The sequence below is a fragment of the Hippopotamus amphibius genome, chromosome 8 (genome assembly GCF_030028045.1).
Source record: "Hippopotamus amphibius kiboko isolate mHipAmp2 chromosome 8, mHipAmp2.hap2, whole genome shotgun sequence".
In the NCBI taxonomy this organism is placed as follows: Eukaryota; Metazoa; Chordata; class Mammalia; order Artiodactyla; family Hippopotamidae; genus Hippopotamus; species Hippopotamus amphibius.
The window spans coordinates 106,003,872-106,012,765 of NC_080193.1; the positions used below are offsets into that span (position 1 = coordinate 106,003,872).

The following is an 8,894-nucleotide window of genomic DNA, read 5'->3' on the forward strand; positions in this document are numbered from 1 at the left end:
TGTTTCTATTTCCATCACTTTTTAGTTCCCAAATGTGTAGAATGTGATTGGATGGATGGATGGATGGATGGATGGATGGATGGATGGATGGTTGGATAGGTGGATAAATGGATGGATGGATGGTTGGATGGGTGGATAAATGGACGGATGGATGGTTGGATGGGTGGATAAATGGATGGATGGATAAATGGATAGATGGATAAAGGATGGATGGATGGATGGATGGATGGATGGATGGATGGATGGATTGATGAATGATTAGCTGTGATTACTTATGTATTTTTCCCCTTAACTTTTATTCCTCTAAAATACCAAACTGTCCACTGTTTTCTGAAACATATTCTCTGACACCTTTTAAGAACTTTGATTTCTTAATTATTTTCTCTCTTATTCATGTTCTTATTTCTTTCACTCCTCCCCAGGGCTTCCCGTATGTTCAGAATTCCTCAGCTGCTAAAGAAGGGCTCATGGGGCCTCTATTGCACCTCCCACTATCAAAGAGGCCCTGACTCTTAATACTTCCCGTGCTACATGCATCTCTGTTCTATCAGCTCTTTTTAAATCTTATTAATAAGAATTAAAACACCTCTTCTCCCAGAAGCTTCCCCTGCCAAGGTCTCATTGATTTTCCACTGCCAAATGATCAAGCAATAATAATCACTTAATCATTCAAAGAATTCTTGATGACTCTCATTCTTAGAGAGCCAAGGCAGGGAAGCTCTTGTATGGTGCATGTCATCCAGTTGCTTCACAGTAACCAAGCAATGTCAGTGGCAAGCCACAGCAGGGTAAGAAAATAGAAAATTGGTGTATGTAGCAGTATTTCCAAAAAAGTTAAAAGCTCAATGGCAATAGAATGCTGTTTGAAAAGGCCAGGTAATTGACATACATACACTACTAAACATAAAATAGATAGCTAGTGGGAAGCTGCTGCATAACACAAGGGAGATCAACTCGATGATGGATGATGACTTAGAGGGCTGGGACAGGGAAGGTGGGAAGGAGTCTAGGGAGGGAGGGGATATGGAGATGTATGTATAAATACAGCTGATTCACTTTGTTGTACAGCAAACACTGACACAACAGGGTAAGGCAACTATATTCCAATAAAGAGCTTAAAGAAAGAAGGGAGGAAGGAAGGAAGGAAGGAAGGAAGGAAGGAAGGAAGGAAGGAAGGAAGGAAAAAAAGAAAGAAAGAAAGAAAGAAAGAAAGAAAGAAAGAAAGAAAGAAAGAAAGAAAGAAAGAGAAGGAAGGAAGGAAGGAAGGAAGGAAGAGAGAGAGAGAGAGAGAGAGAAAGAAAGAAGAAAGAAAAAGAAAGAAAGAAAGAAAGAAAAAGAAAGAAAGAAGAATGAAAGAAAGAACAAAAGAAAGAAAGAACAAATGAACGAAAGAAAGAAAAGAAAGAAAGAAAAGGCCAGGTAGGAGTCGGGCCCCGGGCTGCTGCTGCCGCCGCCGCCATCGCCTGGATCCCCTATCCCCCGCCATGGCCGAGGAGCTCTCCGCGGCCACGTCCTACACCGAAGATGATTTCTACTGCCCCGTCTGTCAGGAGGTGCTCAAAACGCCCGTGCGGACCGCGGCCTGTCAGCACGTTTTCTGTAGAAAATGTTTCCTGACTGCAATGAGAGAAAGCGGAATACATTGTCCCCTCTGTCGTGGAAATGTGACTAGAAGAGAGAGAGCATGTCCTGAACGGGCCTTAGACCTTGAAAATATCATGAGGAAGTTTTCTGGTAGCTGCAGATGCTGTGCAAAACAGATTAAATTCTATCGCATGAGACATCATTACAAATCTTGTAAGAAGTATCAAGATGAATATGGTGTTTCTTCTATCATTCCAAACTTTCAGATCTCTCAAGATTCAGTAGGGAACAGTAATAGGAGTGAAACATCCACATCTGATAACACAGAAATCAAGAGAACACAAGTTCTTCTGGGCATCCCACCTTTAAGTGTCCCTTGTGTCAAGAATCAAATTTTACCAGACAGCGTTTACTGGATCATTGTAACAGTAATCACCTATTTCAGATAGTTCCTGTGACGTGTCCTATTTGTGTGTCTCTTCCTTGGGGAGATCCTAGCCAGATTACTAGAAATTTTGTTAGTCATCTAAATCAAAGACATCAGTTTGATTATGGAGAATTTGTGAATTTTCAGCTAGATGAGGAAACCCAATATCAAACTGCTGTTGAAGAATCTTTTCAAGTAAACATCTGAAGGCTGTAGACATCTCTGCATCTTTGTACCTGCAAGTGCCATCTTTAAGGAGAAAACTACACGAAGTCACCATTTCAATAACTTGATGTGTATATTAATAAAAGTAACTCAGTCTATTGTTTTAGTTTTTTAATTGAAAAATAAAAGTGGGCCATCTAAAAACATCATTCTCTTGATAAGTTAAAAGATAAAAGTTAGGATATTATCATTAAAAGTATTAAAAAAATTTATTTCATTAATGTAATGGTGAAAAGGGAATCCCTGTTGTACTTATCTTTTTTATATTACATATTCTTGAATTTTACCTTGCTTTTGAAATTTGGTGCAGTTCTCCCATTGACGTTATTGTACACAGGTAACACAGTACCAAATTCTGAAAGACATGATTGATGTAAACCTAACAAACCTGAGCCAGTTATCTGAGTTGCAGAATGGAGACTTGAAGTGCTAAATGAAACAATCCAAAGGAAACTTTTTTAAAAACAGATTCTAGCTGAAGAATTCAACTGTAAGAAAATTGTATTTATATAACATTTAGTATTTTTGAAGACTAGTGAGATTTCTTTAATAATTTTAACTCTTTAAAAAGTGAAAGTTCATTGTATAGATATTTCCTTTTTGCTATTAGAAGGAGATATCAAGAGAAAAATTTATTTCTTTGGTGGGCAGTTGGTAATTTCAAATCCTGTTTGTTTGGCTGACTAATTTGTAAGCCTAAAATACAGTAAGCTGAATTACAGCTCTTTGGCCTCAGAATTTTCAGTAGCAGAATTGCAGATTAGCTAAGATGAAACTTTTATTAGAAATTTTCGGTTGGTAATATTACATTCTATACATATATTTAAATGAGAGGTTTGACTTCATCTCAGTTTAGAAATTCATTCAAAGCTAGAAATGTATATATGTATATATACGTACACTTTTGTATGTGTATATACACATGTATGCATGCAATTTGTCAGGTTATAGACAGAATTTCTATTAAGATTTTTTTTTTCTATTAAGATTTTAAAAATGGACAAGCAATATGGGATTGAAGTGTTTATCTGATTTGATTAAACTTTTGTATGTCACCAAATTTTTAGAGTAATAGTCAAATGCTAAGTCATCTCCTTGGCTACTGTTACACCGTAAAAATCGAGTTTACACACCTACACAATTACCTGTTTATATGGTGCTCATTTGTTATCTTAAAGATAATCTGGGACTATAGTAGTGAGATGGATTCTACCAGCCACTCTGTTTCACTACATTTTAGTCAAAACTGAGTTTGTTCTTAATATTCATTAATGAGAATCATAAAATAACACACACTAGAAGGCCCACATCACAGAATAAAAGATGAAGAGTGGATTAGCTGACATTCCATACTAATATACATTGTTTATGATTTCTTTAAAATAAATAACTAAAAGAACATAAAAGAAAATCTCAGAAGTAGTTTGCTGCTAATATATACATATATTGTATAAAAAGGTATATTTTGGTTTTGTTAAAACCCTTGTTGACTTTTCTACAGTGAACATTTTTTTAACTTGATTTAATAAAAATATTAATTTTGGAAAAAAAAGAAAAGAAAAAAAGAAAAGGCCAGGTAGCCTGCTGGTTAAGAGTGTGGGCCCTGGCAACCATCTGCCAGGGTTTCTCATCTTGGCTCTGCCACTCACAAACCATGTGACCTTAACCAAGCCATTGGGTTGGCCAAAAAGTTCTTTTGGTTTTAAGTAAATATAAAAAAAACATTTTTCATTTTCACCAAGAACTTTATTGAACAACGCATTCATTAACCAAACAAACTTTTTGGCCAACTCAATACTTACTGTCTCTATGTCCTAATTTCCTCTGAGGTTTTTTTTTTTTTTAATTTTATTTTGAGTATAAAATAGTACAGATGTCTTCAACTCTTTAATACTTCATATATCTTCAGATTAACTCCACAACCAAAAACTTCTTCCTCTAAGTATCCTCAAGATAGTATATTTTTTTATTCCATGGTCAATTTTATCTCAGATTCTGAATACCCCTGTTACTTTTCTTAAACAATAGATGCTAAGAACTGTATTAGTCTTCTCTGACACAAAATATATATTACCTTTTTCCAGAAGCCCCATTACCTCGTGTAAGAGGAAAATCTTCCTTTCTGTGTTCACAAGGTCTATTTTGAGAAGAATCTAAATCCTCACATTTTTTCAATGCTTCCTATCTGACTCTTCTATTCTGTTCTGGTCCTCTCTCTTCTACTGTCCTTTGTTCAAAGATTCCTTTATCCTCTGTATTCAATATACCCAGATTAATTCAATTTCACATACATTTTCAGCTCTACACTTTTTCTCATTAATTCAAGTGATATTTACTGTATATCTACAATGTTGCATTTTTAAGCACAATGGATAAAGCAGAGAACAAACAACTTCCCTAAACTCACACAGCCTGAATTTTAGCTGGGAAAAGCAGACAACAAATAAGCAAATACACAGTGTATAGGTGGTAATAAGTTTTAAAAGAAAATTAAGCAGACTAAGAGGACACTATCCCTAGGTAGAACTATCTACAGAACTTGGTTTCAGAGGGCCTCTCTGATGAGATGACATTTGAGCAGATACCTGCTAAGGTAAGGGAGTAAAAGATGTGAGAATCTGATTTATTGTTCTAGGAGGTAACCCAGGCATCTGCATCTTTAGAATCAGGAAACCTACTTCTATGAGCTTCATTTTCTTCTCTGTAAAATGACAATGATGACAGCATCACCATTTTAGGGTAAATATTAGAGATAGTGTCTACAAAAGATTAGAAAAGGACCTGGTACAATAAATGATAGTTATTATTCTCTCACACAGCTATGTAACTTTGTGACTGTAAAAATTGAGTACACACACAGATTACTTTCTGAAAACTGCCTGAAAAGCATTTCAGAGTTTATAGCAAATTAGGTCAAGCTGATAATACAGACGGCAGCATAATGCATTGAAGAGAATATGAGTTTGAGAAACAGACAAATCTCTGAACCCAAGCATCCTTACGTACTAGATATGAGATCTTGGGAAAGTTATGCAATCTCTCCAAATCTCAGTTTCTTAGTCTGTATAATGGATTGCATTAAGAATTAAATAAGTTGATATATGAAAAAGCACAATCTTTGACCTACACAGATGCTGGTTTCTCTCTCCATAGCTTCTCCTGCACTTACTCAGGTAAAGTAGCCTCATTTGGTCATAGAATTTGTTGCACAGAATTAAGCATGTCACCTTTTATAGGTGAAATATTTTAAAATGTGATCCCATATGGTCACAATAAGCTTGAGGTCATTGAGGCGTGAGGGGAAGGCAAGGAGGAGCAAGAAAGAGAAGGGCCTGTAACCAACTACTTCTACCAAATTCCCACAAATTCTGTAGAATGAGAAGTCTTACAGAATTTTTCTGCTCAACAAAGTTTGTCCAAGTCAGGAGTGCTTTATCATTTTACCAAAAGTGGGGAAATCCTTCCTCAGAGGATTTGACTTTCCCAACCCCTGGTAATTCCAAACCCCACCGAAAAAATTTCCCCACCAAAAACAAGATCCTAAAGTCACTAACAGATTATTGCATCAGATATTTATTAAAGGTAAAAAGACCAAGGTGTGCAAAGTCAATTAGAGAGAATAACCAAAGATACCAACATAAAAAAAGTGGTATCACTTTGAGGAACTTATTTAAATCAGAAACCCAGCTTTAAAACAGAAAAGAGAGAATACAATCAAATCCTGGATGAGTTCCAAATTTGGTCACAGGTCCTTTCACAGATGATGTAGGAAAATGTGTTCATTCATTCATTCACTCAGCAAATATGACTGAGAGCCCACCACACATCAGATCTTCTAGGCAGTGGGTACGCCATGTGGACATAACACTTTGAAAACTCCTGCCCCTGGAATGCACATCCTAAGGGGAGGACAACAGCTGATAAACAACTGGAATATCTGGTAGGCAGATGGTATTAAGTTCTATGGAAAAGAATAAGAAGGACAGAAAGTATGGATACGAAATTCAGGATCCAGGGGGGAAGTCACTATTTTAAATAGGGTAGTCAGGGAAATTCTCCCCACTGTGAAGGTGACTTTGGGGAAAGATCTTATGGGTGTGAGGTGGGGACTCATGAAGACCCCTGGGGGAGGAGCACTCCAGACAAAAAAAAATTACAAGTGAAGAGTGTCTGAGGCAAGGACTTATTTGGATTTTTTAAGCAAGTGCAAGGAGGGGTGTGTGGCTGGGGAGAAGTGAACCAGGAAGAATAGTAAGGGATGAGGCCAAGAGGTTATCTCAGAGACCAGATCCAGTGCAGCTGGTGGGCCATTACCAAGACTGTGCCTTTTACCATGAGATGGAGACCACTGACAGCTTTTGAGAAAAGGACTGAAATGAGCTGACATTGAACTGCTATTGTATTGATATCGGGTGAATTGAAATGGACAGAAGCAGGGAGACCATAATCAAGATGGATGATGACAGTGGCTTGAACTACAATCGTATAAACCAAGCTTTTTTTTCTTTTTTTTGGCTGTGCCATGTGGCATGCAGTATCCTTAGTTCCCCAACCAGGGATGGAAACTGTGTCCCCTGCCTTGGGAGCACAGAGTCGTAACCACTGGACCACCAGGGAAGTCCCTAGACCAAACTTTTATTCTGAGAAAATTCCCTTTTCTCTAAGATGGAAAAAATGTGAAGAAGGGGGTGTGTGTGTGTTCATTTTTTGGTTTGTTTTCGTTTTGGGGGGTTGAAATGGAGATGAGTTTGAGAAGCCTGTTAGACATCCAAGCAACAATATCCAGCAAAGAAAGCAGGCTGATATACATGTCGGAGTTCAGGGGAGTGGTCCTGGCTGGAAATACAAATTAAGGATTTTTTCAGCATACAGATGGCATTTAAAGGCTCAGAGAAGGTCAGAGAAGCCTAGATAGAGAATGCAGATACAGAAGCAAAGCCTGAGGACGGAGCATCTCAAGACAATGAGAGGCAGCTAGTACAGGAACAGAAAGGGAGCTGTCGGTGTGTTGGAAGTGATCCCTATCAGGACCCTGTGGGGCTCCTGGGCACGAAAGCCTTCCTGTACCCCTCATTTCTTTAATTAGGAGAAAGGCTTCATTCAGCCTCCATGACCTTTCCTGAGTTCCCATGGACAAGTTCAAACAGTTGTTAATTAAGGAAGTGAGGGGATGCAAGACAAGGGAGGAATAGTCAGGAGAAACAATAGGGCAGCCTTAAGGCAAGGTCCTGGTTCCCCATCAAGGGATACACACAACAATATCTATGAACTGTTCTGCAGATACTGAAACCCCCACCAGGTGGGAGAAGTTAACGGTTAATGGCTGTATGCTGCCCACAAGCATGTAGACTCCAGACCAGTTGGAACCAGAAGGTTGACATTACTGACTCAATGTCCGTGAGTTGATCACGCCCTCTTTGAACCATTACTATAAAACTTCTCACTACTCCCTCCAGGTTGGGACACACAGTTTTGAGGGCACTAGACTACTGTGGCCCCCTTTGTCTGGCAAAGCAATAAAGCTACTCTTTTCTACTTCACCCAAAACTCTGCCTCTGAGATTTCGGTCTTGGGGTACAGAGGTCAGATTCGGCTTCAGAAGGACTACCAGAGTCTATATTGTAGAAGCTCCATGAAAGAAATATTTTAAAAAGAAGGCAGTGATCCACTGTGGGGGGAAAATTGTTGCCTCTGTGTGCTTTAAGATAAGAGCTGAGGACTGACCATTAGGTATTATAACATAAAGGTCACTGGTGACCTTCAGAAGAGAGCATCCATGGTGCAGTGGTGGGGCGGGGGGGCGGGGCGCAGGGCAGAGAAAAGGAGAGACAGGAGCTGGTGATATCACGCGAAGACAACTTTCAGGGGGACTTTGCTCTAAAAGGGCACTGAGAATGGGAGCAACTGCAGGTTGTAGAAGACAGAGATTTTTTTGTTTGTATGTTCAAGGAGGAGAGATTACAACACAGAGGGGGAAAGTTTGATGGTGAGAAGGAGAGAAAGGATGCGACTGCTAAAGTGGCATCCAGCATCGGGGGAGCGAGGGAATCTCGACACAAGTGGAGGGACTGTCCCAGATAGGAGTAAGGAGTGTGCAATCACCGCTGAAGACCTCAGCAGGAAGACAGGGCAGCTGGCCCAGAGGCAAGTAAGAGGTTGAATGTGGAAAGAAAATTTCCAACATGTCAGAATAGTTAATGCTACCGGTCTCTCTGAAAGGTAAGTATGAAAAACTATAAAAAGCCAAAGCAGCTATCTGAGCAGCTGATGTGAACCTAGAAGGTGCAGATGTGTGAGAGGCCAATGTGATTATGTACAGGAAGGGGTCTTAGAATTGCCACACAAGTAGAGTCTGTTTGGGACGGGGTGAGTGAAGAGAAGTGAAAGTGGAGAGAAGAGAGCAGAGAAAAGGCCACACACAATCTTAAATTCAATATTTCACTCCCATTAAAGATAAGCTGTTTATAAGCTTCAGTGTAGGGCACATAATTCTAAGTAAAAACTCTGTGGTTCCTCTTCCCAAACATCAATCAGGAGCACTCTCCACTGCTCTCTGGGAGTCCTCAAGGCAGAGGGACAAGGCTTGAGGTACAGTAATAAAAATCTGAGGATTATAAAATCCACCCTGAGCTCCAAGAAGAAAAGAATAACATGAAGA

At 39.1% G+C, this 8,894-nt stretch overlaps 1 pseudogene; it reads left to right on the plus strand.

Annotated features, from left to right (window-relative positions):
- Positions 1-1,484: 1,484 nt before the first annotated feature.
- On the plus strand, positions 1,485-2,218 carry LOC130859520 (E3 ubiquitin-protein ligase RNF138-like; annotated as a pseudogene).
- The last annotated feature ends 6,676 nt before the right edge of the window (positions 2,219-8,894 follow it).